At 43.5% G+C, this 8,058-nt stretch overlaps 1 pseudogene; it reads right to left on the bottom strand.

Annotated features, from left to right (window-relative positions):
• Positions 1-2,152: 2,152 nt before the first annotated feature.
• On the bottom strand, positions 2,153-2,730 carry LOC144773982 (C-type lectin domain family 2 member B-like; annotated as a pseudogene).
• Between the last annotated feature and the right edge of the window lie 5,328 nt (positions 2,731-8,058).

Genomic DNA, 8,058 nt, shown 5'->3' with positions numbered 1-8,058 from the left:
GCACTATGAGCTAGCTGGTATACAGGCATACATACCCGGTCGGGTGGTCTGGAATCAGTCTCAACACCAATCTCACAGTCTATGTTGTATAAACCTGTAGATCCTATATTGGTTTATAGGAACTACACAACATGGCACTGCCAACGTTGGTTTGGTATTTATTTGATGGTCAAATCTGAGTAGGTCAGGTGTCAATCCTTACGAAGTCCTATTTGGGACAAGAATGTGGTTATCTTATCTCGATTATAAAAGCACAGTGGTGGATGAAAAACCTTTTGACATCAGTAAACGTTTGGCTGTTCTACAGGATCGCAATGAATGCCGGGAGCCTCAAAACAACGTGCAAGTAAAATGCACTGTCACTGGGGAAGTCAAATCAGTCACGGCAAGACCTGCCAGGATCCCAAAAGTTGGGGTCTTCTCAGAGAAAAGATTGCGGACAAAAAATAATTTGGGCCATCATACACAAAGCCTGTCCCTGTCTGCTGTGGAAGGAAGACAAACAGTACTTCTTCCGCCTCTTGCCAGCAAAAAAGAAGAGAGATTTGTCTCCATCGATATGATCAATCCACACTATCTGGCCAATACGGAATAGTAGGCTTTGTGAGCTCCTGGGTAGATGCTACTCTCCTCTCACTACCATACAGGAAGTTCAGACAGAAAGACTCATAACATTTGAAGAGTCACCAATACAAAAGAATGGACTTACCAACAATGAAATGGAACTAGTTCCTGTTGAAACAGAACATCTAAAAACAAATAAAAGACAAATATGAATTCGGCCTAACACCGATATCTACATCAATAAGCCTCTACAAGATATGTTTGCCAGTTCTAGAAAACCTGCTGAGCTACCAAAGATAGATCGAAGAGCATCTGGCTACTTCACCATTTTTTATGCCTTTTCTCTTGATCCCAGTGAACCTGAATCACTGCCAACTCCAGTTTCCCAAAAACAATATCATGATTTCAAAAAATTTCTGGAGAAGACTTACCTAATCCCACCATGGCTACAGCTCTGGATAATAACTGGAATACAGGTTTTTTTCTGTTCTGGCCTAGTGACTGTCTTTTACTTACACATGAATCTAAACTATCTCCGAGAACACTCCGCAATATCAAATGTGAACTTGGTCCTGAATCCTCATAAATCAACTCATTTTGAACAAAGAGACTTGTCCTTCATGAATATTACAGCTGTGTCAATTCATGCTGGTATAGTTTGTGTCAGAGTTGCATATAATGTACTTAGTCCCACTGAACTTTTGAAATACCTCATTTATTTAAATGATATAATTACCTCCAGTACATTTTCTGACAATTGGGATTTTGAAACTGCAAATAATATGTTATCCTTTATTTCCCAACTGTCTCACAGGATTTCGACTTATGGAAGGACACTATAGATATAAAATCACTCTGGGGTTCAAAGAAATGACAAGGGAAAAAGGGGTAAGGAATAGATACGACGGAGAGACGAAGGGAAGGTCTGTCCAAGGTCCGGCTGGGTAGGTGACGGCTGGGAGGGAATCCGCAGCCCATCTCCTCTTCAGCTATCAGGTAGCTCCACCAGGCATCGGTCAAATAGCTAGGTCTCAATAGAAAAACATAAAAGGGATAGAAGATGAAAAGAAAGGAGCATAGAGGGAGAAGGGGGTAGGGTGAATGGGAAGGAGGATACGACAGAGAGACAAAGAAAAGTCTGCCCAAAGTCCGGCTGGGTAGGTGACGGCCGAGGGGGAATCCACAGCCCATCTCCTCCTCAGCTAACAGGTAGCTCCACCAGGCCTCGGTCAAATAGCAGGGTCTCCACGGTCGAGGGAAAGTTCAAAGAGTACATGTCCTGGAGGGAGAGCAGATTCAAGGTCAGGTGAGAGATGTGATTAAGACCAGGTTAATGACCAGTTCAATTGTCCAGGAGTGGTCAAGCATTGTGGAGTGACCAACTGAGGGGGCCATCATCAGCCCTAGAACAACTGGTCACTCACAGAAAGGCTCTGACTTGTGAGAGAAACACTGCCTCTGAAAAGATGTTTTGGAAAGGGGGAGGCAAGGAGATCATACATAACTGTGGTTAAGTATGTTTACTCAATGTCACATCACAATTTTTTTTAAACTGTACAATTAGTGAAGCATCTTTGCAATTTACTTCTTATATGGAGATTTTTAAACAGATCCACTGTCTTTTGCTGTAACATTCCAAGCTTTTGACTATGTCATGATTTAGGTAAGCATATTCTTCAAAATCTTCTACCGTGAACCAGTCGTTGAATTTGCTGCTGTCGACCCAGACCCATGGCTCATTCTCAATATCTCTCTTCAAGCCAATCCAGCGATCAGGATCCCCTTTGTGACGCCGCAGAAAATACAGTTCTTTCTGGGTGTCAATCACAGCCAAGGAAGAGTCCAGTGCAGCGCACAAGTCTTTGGCCTCCGTTCAGTTTCCCTGAGCTTCAGAGAAATGATAACACTCTGGTACCAGATCCAGCCGTCGTCACAAGGGGGCACCATTCCACCATCCTTTCTAATCTCTGCTGCAATGCTTTTTAAACCCTCGGTCTGGGACTGGTAAGCCAGGTTTAACGGTGTGTGTAGAACTACGTTCCACACCGCGAGAGCCGCTGTGACAATAAGCGAATCCGCTGCCAGCAGAGCGCCGCGTGCAATCTGGTCACTCCTTTCAGCACCTGTCTCTGCACGGTGTTCTCCTGAAATAGGCGCACTTTTCATTCCGTACCCCAGCTCGGTGTCTCCAATGAGGGTGCGCTGCACGGAGGGCCTCGTGGCGACGGAGAGATGGTCCCGTCTCCTTCTGCCCAATGGTGCCGGTGGGGGAAACGTAAAGCTTGCCAGTTGGGTGCACAAGTGCACTAACAGCGCAGATGGGTATATTGGCCTGGGTGCCCACTTGGAGGCCCCGTTACTGAGCCCGTTTGGGAAAGCCTCTTAGTTCGTGCAGGGCTCCTCTGCCTCTCTACTCTCGCCCAGATAATTAGAGGGAATTCTCTGTGTACCCATTCGGCCCCCGCAGCCGGCTCCCGCACTCACCGCTGGCTCTCAAAGGGTCCCATTCCTAGTGCACAGGCAGAGAAGGCTGGGGGCTGTCGTTCCATGTGGCGTCCTCAATATCCTCCGGTCACCTCCACCGCACCGCGATGTATCGGTGCCACGCCTCCTTCAAACGGAGCTCCTCACCGTAACACAGGACCCAAAAGATCACGCTGGGGTTCAGGTGAGCATAGAGTGACTTGCCAATTATCCACACAGGGGGTTCTTCCGGCAGTCTAGGCAGCTCGGCAAGGCAGATCCATCTCCAACGCCATATTGTCCAGGCGCCATATTGTCCACTGGACGTCCCGGCATATCACTCGATATTTCTCGGCTCAACAGCTTCATCGTGAGGCGGCATCCAGCTTATCAGCTTCTCCGGGTGTTCCCACTGCTTAATCACTGCAGATGTCGGGAATTACATATGGTGAAGTGCCGCTTCTAGTCAGAGGGAGCACGGTCTACATGGAGCTTCAGCTCCAAGCGGCCATTACGGCCCCTATCGCCACACACAACCCCCATTGGAGGCCCCCACATCATACATACAGTTTCATGAAATTTGGAAAATCTCTCAACAGGAAGCTGCTGGGAGAATTAGAGAAATTGACAGAATTAACATAGAAAAGGCCTTAGCACTGGTTGATAATGGAATGGCCACATGAGCATCCAGAATGTATTCTCTGGGCAACATTGTATCTACTGCTATAGATATAATGGAAGAGGATCTGTCCATACTACAGCACAGCCAATCTTAGTTACGTTCTATTGTGTTGTTAAGCTGGATGCTGCAATCATTGCGAGCAGGTTATGTGCCTTGGCAATTTATCAACAATACATCCTGGTTCTCTGCATACAATCTAACTAAGAAGCAGATGACAATGGCACAAAGAGGAGAAAATATATAATGCTGTGTATTGAAAAACTGGACAAATTACCTTTCACTGTGGCAGAATCACCATCCAGAGAATGGTTAATTCATGGTCATATAACTATACAGGTCCCAACTTTCCAGTTTCAGTATTGCCTATAACAACAACAGGCAGCAGATATGAAGAAATGGGTGAGTAATTCATCAAGGAATGTTGGCAATTGGTGTACAGATTTTGATGCAGGAGTGGGGACATGGAAGTGTTTCTAAGCAATACCGACTGCGAGTCCTCTTTAAGTGGATCTCTCATCTGCCAAGATATCATGCTTCACAAGGCCTATAACGGTTCAGTTACAAACTTATCTTGTCATTGGAAAGGTTTCCCTGCTGCCATGAGTAATACGGTGTTCCAGTTGCTCTAGAATGGAAGTTACATGATGCTGAATGATCAAGGTTGTTGTGGGATGCTTCCGGGCATCGCATATCTTGTCACCGTAGGCTCTAGGGTTACTTGTTGTATGCAAGTAGTGTTTCCACCTACTCAAACAATCAGGGGGCATGGCTTTGTCCTTTATTGAATGTTTCCTTTATATGTTTTGATACTGTAAGCCGAATGAAAGCCATGCTATTACAGAAAACCATGCCCTAACCTCCGCCCGTGATACTTTTGATCTCCAGGTCACAAGGTCCTCAGATGAGATACAGGCACTTGTAGGAACGAACTGCCCTTCCCATTTCACAGAAATGGTACACCATATCTTTAACATGTCCGATACTAAGGGTATAGTACACCTATTTAAGACCATAGGTTCGGGACTGTTACGCACCTTTCAGACAGTCTTCGGAGTGATTCCAACCTTCATACACTCCGTATTCGCAAGCATTTTTAGAGGACTTCCGCTAATCCTGTTACTAATAGCAGGTATACTGATTGTAATTTTTCTGCTATGCAAAGGACATTCCAGTCACTATGGACATGGAATAAATGCTCTTGGAGCGCCAATAACGTTATAACATGGTACTCCATCCGGGCACACCTAACCTTCGGGAACTAAGTGAGTCTTGGTTCCTACGGTTTCGACCAGTCTGGATTGACTGTGTTCTGCCTGTCCTCTGATGCCTGTTCTGTGGACAAGAATTCATGTTAGATCTCTGCTTTGGTTGCATCACTGGACATGGATGCTTTACTGGACCTGTTTATGGCCCATGTACTGCTGTGTCTTCAGTGTATTCCCATATTGATGTTTGCATTGTTAGAGCCACCAGGGGATGCATCAGCCCCTGTTGGAATGGAGATCGGCTCCTCTACAGGTATGCGGGCCTTAGATATTGTACAGGCTTCCCCAGCATCTGCTGTGGGTACAGAAGAAGATCATCTGTGCTTCATTGAGCTGATCTGTGAGGTGTTGCAGGGTCAGTGATCAGCAATGACAATCAGCAGTGATGTTGCTTCTCCCACACGGGACACATAAACATTTGGCTCATTGTGTGCTGAGAAAAATGTGGCCTTATTCAAAACAACCAGACTTGGAATTTTAAAACAAAAAAATCATTTTTTTTAATGCTTTTCTTGCTGAACAGCATGGCTTTCCGGCACTCATAGTTGCTCAGACCGTATATATGAACATATTTTATTAGACTTCTACAACTTATGCTAGAATTTTAGCATTTTTACGCATTTTTTATGGACTTATTCATTGTCTGCATATTTTAGAAGTACATTTCGTTTTTTAGTATGTCGGCCAGTCGGAAGAGGAGTGAGTGTTACGTTTCACAAAGGCACCCCGATATAGGCTCAGGTAGTAGCTAAAACTTTCACCTATATTTCCTCTGCCATTTCACTACATAACGGTTCTTGGTATTGACCTTGTACCTATTTATGGTACTGCTTAAAGGACGTGGAGTTTTCTCTGAACAACTAGCTTCATTCATTATACATGAGGATTCTTGGAATCTCAGCAGGACTGCCATCTCCTGCAAATAACTATGTATTAGGGTCATTCCTTCCATCATCCTAGTCTGACATGACACAGCAAGATAGAATACCTGAGGGTAGCACTTTGGGTATATAAACACCATACCTTTGCTGAGGCAGAGAGATGAGAAAAAAAACTTCCATGCTGACACACTGATGCAAGACGCTGAGGTTCCTGCATGCAGATACTCGAGAATGCTGTGGTCCAACATCCCTCACGGGGTGTACATTTTGAGACCAACACAGGTTCCCACAGTCTCTCACTTCAGGTAATGGGGTTGGCTTTATCCTAGGGTCTTGGCTCTACACCTACATACATGCTAGGTATACTTAAGTACGTCTAGTTAGGATTGCATCATAGGAGTACGCAATATTGCTGTCATGTATTTATATGCCTGCTTGTACTCATTGTTTTAGCACTATGGTGGAAATCTACCATCGTTTTACTCTGTTAGTGCTTATAATCCTTTATATATGCTTCTGTCTTATTGTTGTTTCAGCACACCTATTTTACACTAGAATGACGCTGGTTCAATAAATGCTTATTGAAAACGTCCCCACCATTTATTTTGTGTATCTCTCTGAGACAAAGTGAGCATGAGTGACTAAGCAAAAAGTACTGTACATCTGCCACGATCCCTGGTGAGACATAGTTGTCATGTTCGATAATTGGCAAGAACTATTCTCTCCTTGGTAATAGGAGTTTACAGTGGCGTGGTGAGCTAGCTGGTATATAGGCAAACATACCCGGTGGGAGTGTCTTAAATCAGTCTAGACTTCAATCTCACAGTCTATGTTGTCTAAACGTGTAGATCCTATAGAGGTTTGGAGGAAGTACAAAACACTTTAATATTTATTCAGACTGCAATTGTAGGCTTCACAACAATACATAGGGCCAGATGTAGGAACCCTAATACCGGTCGGTAACGGCCGAAATTTCTGAATTTCGGCAGTTACCGACCGGTATTAGGCATTTGGGATGTAGGTGGCTACATTTCAGATTCTGTAATTTACCGAATCGGTATTTAAGAATTCGGTAAATTACCGAATTCTTAAATACCGATCCGGTAAATTACAGAATCTGAAATGTAGGAAGCACTCAAGTGAGTGCTTTTCACCTGGAAGGATTCGTTATTTACTTCCAACTACAAGTTGGTGGTAAATTACGAAAACCCTAAAAAAAACAATTTTTTGCATTTATTAACAGTGCCATGTGGCAGACATACATGCCATGTGGCAGACATACATGCCCTTAGGGCATGTATGCGTGCCACATGTGCACCCATGCACAATTCAGGGGTGCAACAGGGTATCAAAGTGACACCCTGCCACCCTTGAATGTTTCCCCCTTTTACCGAATCAGTGAATACCGATTCGGTAATTCCCATTCATTCCTATGGGCCTACAGGCCCATAGGAATGAATGGGAATTACCGAATCGGTATTTACTAATTCGGTAAATACCGAATCGCACCGATTCAGTAATACTTACCGAGTAATTACCTACATAGCATTTACGGATTCTAAAATACTGAATCGTTAAAATTCGATATTTTAGAATCGTAAATGTAGTTTACCTACATCTAACCCATAGTCCCAGATGTTTCAAAAAGGCTCCAGCAGAGTGATGACACTCAGGTAGTGTAAGGGTTGATCAAGGCACTTACCATTACATTGGAGTAAGTCCATCACAGTTTACAAATAAGATTTTTTACATTCTAGTCTATGCTGATGTGGAAAAAAATACTGCCTTTCCTAAAGAACCAGTGCTGATTTTGTGGATTCTGATTCAGGGGATGCAAATTGATTTTGAGGGGTTGCGGGATTCTGTTTGACATGAGACAAAACATTAAGTTAACACCCATAATTATCTGATTCCTTTAATGCTATGTTTAATGCTTGTTATTCGCCCAGAAAGGGGGCTATGCCAGTTAGACTCTTTTATAATTTCTATATAAATGAACTCATGCAAAATTTGATATTTTTACTATTACAAAGGGCCATTATTTCAATTCACAGCCACTTCAGAAATGGTTCATGAGAATTTACTCTGTTTTAAGGCTTATTTGTTGTGACAATAAATATATAAGAAAGTCTCTTTATTAAATAACAGAGATGGATAAAGAAAATTCAAAAATATCACAGAAATCTAAATGATGTCCCAAACA

This window comes from Lissotriton helveticus, chromosome 8, assembly GCF_964261635.1.
Source record: "Lissotriton helveticus chromosome 8, aLisHel1.1, whole genome shotgun sequence".
Classification (NCBI taxonomy): domain Eukaryota; kingdom Metazoa; phylum Chordata; class Amphibia; order Caudata; family Salamandridae; genus Lissotriton; species Lissotriton helveticus.
The sequence above is the reverse complement of the archived record's forward strand: the minus strand, read 5'-3'. Positions and strand labels throughout refer to the sequence as shown.